The sequence below is a fragment of the Dama dama genome, chromosome 21 (genome assembly GCF_033118175.1).
Source record: "Dama dama isolate Ldn47 chromosome 21, ASM3311817v1, whole genome shotgun sequence".
Lineage (NCBI taxonomy): Eukaryota > Metazoa > Chordata > Mammalia > Artiodactyla > Cervidae > Dama > Dama dama.
Genome location: NC_083701.1, coordinates 47,082,860 through 47,089,436, shown reverse-complemented (window position 1 = coordinate 47,089,436; position 6,577 = coordinate 47,082,860).

Below are 6,577 nucleotides of genomic sequence, written 5' to 3'. Positions count from 1 at the left end.
ACCAAAAACAAAAATGAGTTTTAAAGGAAGAAAATCATTTACTTAGCTAGGAGACAGACCATAACAAGCGCTCCATCAATGGCAGTTTCAAAATTAAGTCACCACGAACAGCAGCTGACACAAGAAAACTCTGTCTCATTCCTCTTTTCTCTCTGAAGAACATCAGGAGTTATATAACCATGACTTTCATTCGAAGTGACTGAGTCAGACATACAGCCAAAAGGACAACCTCAGCTGGTCATCTCAAACATAAGTCCCAGCCTGGGATATAATGTAGTAGCCTTGCCATCACATAAACCACAGGTCTTGCCTGTCTCTATATGCCTATATCAAGCATACAGAGACACGGGTCTTTTCAGATAATGATACTCTGGAGACATTCAGTAAGAGAGAATAGACCATAATGGAGCCAGCCAAGTATATTTAGGCTTCCTATTAACTTTATGAGTTTAGCCAAATTTCTTATTTTCCCTGAAACCCCACCGCCAACACACCAATTGCATGTCATTTTCTGTTTACCGGAGAATACTTTCCGCAAACATCTGCCTACCTTTCTCCTATTCTGTTGAAATGTCTGCTCATCTTAGAGAACCTGCTTGATCAACTGTATAAGACAGCAGGACTTCACGTTCCAGTCACCCTCTATCTGCTTATCACCTTTCATTTATCGTCACAGCACAAAATCCCACCTGTCGATAAAGACTTGGTTTTTGTTTGCTGCTACTTGCCTTTCCACTCTAGAAGGTTAGCAAAGATTTTATCTTTCTGACCACTGCTAAAACCCCAGCATCTCCAACAGGTCTTGACTCAAAGTGCTGCTCTGTATTTGTTCAAAAAGTAAATAAATATACTAAAATTGCCTACAACGTCACTGGAATCATAGGTCTACTGAATTACAGCTAATGGACGTTTTGGTGGTTAGGGGAGTCCCTTGGCCCCAAATACCAAATCTCTGCCTGAATTCTGGCTTGTCTAATATCCCAAATGGTAGACAATTCACTCTAGCATATCAAATATTGCTTTCAGGTTTTTTGGTTGAGGTTCTTCCAACTATGGAAAGATCTGTAACCCCCAATACCTTAAACAAGAAATTCGAAAAAGATAAGAAAGCCAGTGTTGCCACATTTCCTTTGTTCTCTAAACCAGTAAGTCTCCAACTTTAGCCACATCAGGACCACCTGGAGGAACTGCAGATGGTGGAGCCCCCATGTCCAGGGTTTCCAGCTCAGCAGCTCTATGTGAGGTCCATGAATTTGCATTTCTAACTAATGCTGATGCCACTGGTCAGGAAAACCATTTTGAGATTCTTTACCAACTGAGCTATCAGGGAAGCCCCTGAGAATCACAGCTGATGCAAAAACAAAAACCTCTGCTACAGCCCTTCACACTTTCACCCTACATTTGCCTCGGTTGACTTTATCAGGAAAGTAATGATTGCATTTACTCCCTGATTTTACAAACTTGAAAGTTATGCTCTGGGAGTATGGGTAAGTTTTATGTTTTAGTTTCATAATGAAATCTAGGCTTCAGCATCATTAACCAATCTGCTTTATAATGAAAATTAATTATTATGGTCATTAGACTAAATGGCTTCTGTCATCTGCAAAGACATAATTGGTACAGAAAATTGTTTCACTAGTATGAAATAATCAATCAGCAAATGCTGGCTGTACCCATGCTTTTTTTCTCTACCATCTTCCAATGGACCTACCCAGAAGGCACTGAAAATGGAAAGAGTTCACTTTAAGGAGGGATGGCATGGGTGGCTTTAACAAGCAATGGAAGATGTGTGGTGTATGCATTTTAAAATACACAACTTCATCTTCAGAGTGCACTTTTCATAATTTCAGGGGAAAGCCAAAACCATAGGGAGACCCCTGAGATGGGACTGGAAGAAAACACTTTCTCACCAAGGCACACTACAAAAAAAGACAACCTTCCACAGATGTAAACTAATATAAGAACATGACAGTAGAAAAGAAGGTAATGAAAAGTCAACAGAGGATGCAAGGCATGATTGAAAAATGCATGATTGAAATGTCAGAAGTAAAACCATGAGACATTTAGGGGAAAGAGTTTTGGGAGAACACCTCTTCTATGAACTCACCAATATAGGTCCCATCTCCTCCACTCATGCTGCTAAGCCTGCTTCTTCTGATGCCTACACCTCTGCTGGGAATGGGGAATACTGGAGGAACCATGCTTGGCAATCAATATCCTTTAACAGTTCAAAACTGCTTTTCATTTTTTAAAATTTTGTTGGAGTATAGTTGCCTTTCAATGTCATGTTAGTCTCTACTATACAGCAAAGTGAATCAGCTATACATAAACATATTAATATATATCCTCTTTTTTGGGTTTCCTTTGGTGTCTAAGCCTCAACCTACTTGGAACTAGACTATGCCTCTAAGGCTATTTTCTTTATTTCTGAATATACAAATCTATCAAGTTATTTATTGAAGTTATTTACTTATTTAGCACCTATTTCTGTAGGGTGCAAAATTTTAAAAGCATTTATTGATGACTGGGATAGGGAAAAGAGACAAGGTTATAAAAGAAATAGAAATTTTGTTTTGTACACTTAAGAGTTTAAAATCTGGTTGGAGAGACAAAAATAAACAAAAGTAATTACATCAGAACAATACTAATTCACATATCTCCCAGTAAGAAATATAAAAGCAATTTAATAGGAGAAGTATTTTTCTTTATGGATTAGCATGAGGCAATATCAAATGCACACTCAGATGCATCTGTGGGTACAGATAAATATTCCTATGAATGAGAAGCTGATTTTGACCCCAATATATTCACAAAACAAATGGATGTTGACATATGCAAAGATGACTGGGATCATTTTAAGCTGATAAATAAATTACTAAATTAAGCAGCCTCAATCAAGCATTATTTGTAGGGGTACCATGCTACCAAAGTTTATCATGTTTGCTTTGAAGAAAAGTTCTTCATGCAGAATTGTGGCTAATTGTATATTGTTCTAAATAATATCAGATGTAGAAGGTAGCAATTTAGGGAAGATTGCTCCTAGGATAACAATATTGAACAAACATGTAATAATAATGGCCCAGCAGGAATCCAAAAATAGGGTCAGCCATTCTCCATATGCTTCCCTCCCTCCCATGAGGAGCTGAGAGAGGATGCACTGAACCCAAGGCAACCGAGCCCTGTGCTTTCCATTGCGAGCCCCTTCTTGCCCTGCTTGCAGTCTAAGCACTTGACATTTTTATGAGTTGCTTCATCAGTACCAACCAGAAAAAGACTTTAATACAGAGTGCGCTGTGAACATGCAAAGTCAAATAGTCTTCATTAAGATGAAGGAACTGATGTATCCATCTATCTCAGTGGGAGTTAGTTGCTTACACATATCTGAGGGATTTGGCTGAGTGCAACTTTTTTTTTTTCCAATTCCCATTGTTTATAACAAGTCTTTTATCATCTTGAAGTCTGAATTAACATTTCTGTCTCTACCAGTTCAGTTGTTTTTCCATTTGGCAAACTCTAGGTTTTTCCTGTTGTCTTCCCTTTGGGGCAAGAATTAGCATAGTTGTGCAATGTTTATTGTTTGCTGTTCCTTTATTTTTTGATGTCATCCTTGACGATGTCAAATCTTCTTCCCTGAGTTGTATTGGGAAAGCCAAAGATTTCCATGAAGGGGGAGTTTGGGAACACAGAATATTCAATAGGAGCCTGAGGTTTTGCTGGTGAAATGCTTTGTTTTAAGCGCATTCAGCAAGCTGGACTCTCAGGGGCCATTTCAGTAGACTCCCCTCCAATTCCCAACCCTACAAATACGCACATACACACACTCCATTGTTCCAGCTGTAGAGTCAGTATAGCAGCTGCAGATAACAGAGTTCACATTAGGGAGGCAGTAAGCAATGTGGTTAGAAGGTCCAACTCCAAAATGAAATATCTTCTGGATTCCAACCCCAGCATTGCCTCTTACCAGCTGTGACCCCGGACCTCTTACTCAACCACTCGGATGGGGATAGAGCCTGAGTTTTTCATTCTATGAAATAAGAGAAAAAATACCATCCAGGAATATCATGAGGAATAAATAAAATAGTATGCATAAAATGTTAGCAGAATATCTACTGAGCATACTACTAAGATATACTCTCAATAATGATAGCTTTTCAACAATTAGAATAAGACTTTAGGAATCAGTGTCAATGTCTAATGATCAAGGGGTAGATTCTTGTTTGTAGATTATTCGGTAACCAGATTCCTTATCCCTACAATCTCTCGTTGCTCTGTTCATACAAACCATCTAATTTCTTATTCCAAAAGGCTTCCCTAGGCTGTCAAAGGGACAGGAAGGAAAATCATTTCTATTAGTATTTCTTAGCTCTAATACAGGTGAATTGGGGAAGCAATTGAATTTTTTAAAAAATGGGACATTAGCTATTAAAGATTCAATCACTTTTATTCTTCCTTCCCCCATTTTAGGAAAAGTTAGCAGTAAGGGGAAAAAAAAGACTACATTATAGTACTTTAGGAATGTCCTGGGGAAAATAAATACACCATCTAAATGCGAGGTATCATTATATTATTATCACACTGCATTCATTTAATAAGAGATTAAAGTGTTCTGGTTCACAGCAACTAAACTTGTTTCAAACTTTCCCATGGTTTCTTTGATATTCTTTATTTGAAGGAAGCTTCCATTTAGGACAATTGCTGCAATCTGTTGGTTTTAAACCAAAACCCTCTTGGAGATCGGAAGTATCTTTAACCCAATCATAAAATTAACGGCTCACTTGTTTCCTCAGATTCATATCTTCCCAAGCTAAGGCAATCTTCCCTCATCCTATTAGGCCAGTAACAATTCTGTCCCTTATCCTGCTATGTTCTAGGATACATTCATTGACCTCCTTCCCCTAGAATTCAAGGGGGAAAGTGAACTTGAGCAATCCCCAGAATGCTGAGAGTTCTGAAAATTCCATGGCGCTGTGTTACAAGTTGGCTTCTCCAAAGCAATCACTAAGAATGAGGTTGGGGTACAAGATTTTTCTTAGAAATCACACTTAGGAGGGGGGAAAAAAAGAAATAGGACGGGGCAGGGGAGAAATCAAATTGTGTGACAGATCCCACAAAGCCTTGATCAACCTAGCAGAGCTCTCGAGAGCAAGAATTTTTCCATCAGAGTGTCTCCCATGGTACAAAATGCCTCAAATGCTGTATCCCCATCATGCTCAGTCATTCCAGATGCTGAGGGCTAAGGCAGAAAGTCCTTCCTTGAAGCAGATCTGGGCCCCTCCATCCCTTGCTCCTCATCTCAACTCTGACCTCCTTCCCCTAATAGGTAAGGTACAAGAGGAAAGGAATATATAAATAGGTAGCCACATGTTTTCATCAGAATCCAAGATTATGTTAATATCCCATCTAGTTATTAAACATTCTGCCAGTAGGAAGAATGACTATTAAAAGGTGGAGATAGAGGAGCAATGGCTATTCCTGGAATCATCATCTCTCTCTGTTTCTAAACTTATTCCTTTTCCATTAATTCTTACATTACCAAACAGGTACCACTGCTTACCCAACAGTCCAAGGAAGAAATTTCTGAGGCATTCTCCACTCTCTTCTTCTCCATCACTCCACATTCAATTAGTCACAAGTCTTACAAGAGCCTATATTCCTAACATTCCTCTTGTCCTCCACTCCTCATCTCTTCATCCACTAACACAAGTCAAGATCAGGTCGTATCACTTGTAATTATACTTACTTACCCTTCCTTCAAAATTCAACTTGCACTGCCTCTTCCAAGAAGCCTTTCCTAGCTTCCAACGTCTGTAGCTCTCAAGAAGACCTCTTGCCATTCTGTATACAACCACTGATCTATATGCCTGTCTCTCTGCTGGATTTTCGGTTTGCAGAGACCCTGAGCAACATCTTATTTGAATTTGTATCCCAGCATCTAACTAGGTGCTTCACACTCAAAACATCCTTAGTATTTGTGTGCTGAATGCATTTATTGCCCACCTGTGCTAACTTGAGCTTTGGGGCAACATAAAGACAGTCTCCGGGAACTTAAACTCAATCACATCAAATGAAAGGAGGAAAGGAAAGCAAGACTCAAGACACTAGAAAGGAAATCAACATGGTATCAAAAAAAATTCTTTTGAAAATCTGAGGTAACTTCCCTCTTGGTCCAATGGCTAAGACTACATGCTCCCAATGCGGGATGGGGGGGGGGGTGGGTAGGGGGGTGGGGGGGACTGGTTTCAATCCTTGGTCAAGGAACCAGACCCCACACGCCATAATTGAAAAAAAAAAAAAAAAGCATCCTGCATGCTGCAACTAAATATTCCACGTGCTGCAACAAAGATCAAAGATCAAAGATCCTGTGTGCTGCATCTAAGACCTGGCACAGCCAAATAAATATTTTTTTTTTCAAATGAGACGTTTGAAAATGAAATAGAAATATACATGAAAATAGGAAAACATAAAATTAAAGCTGAGTAGACAGAGAAGGGAAGGGAGTGCTATAAAGCCTCATTTCTCGAATTATCAGCGGAGTCATGTCAAGCTGATGTGAAAGAAAGCCAGAGGAAAGTGTAAC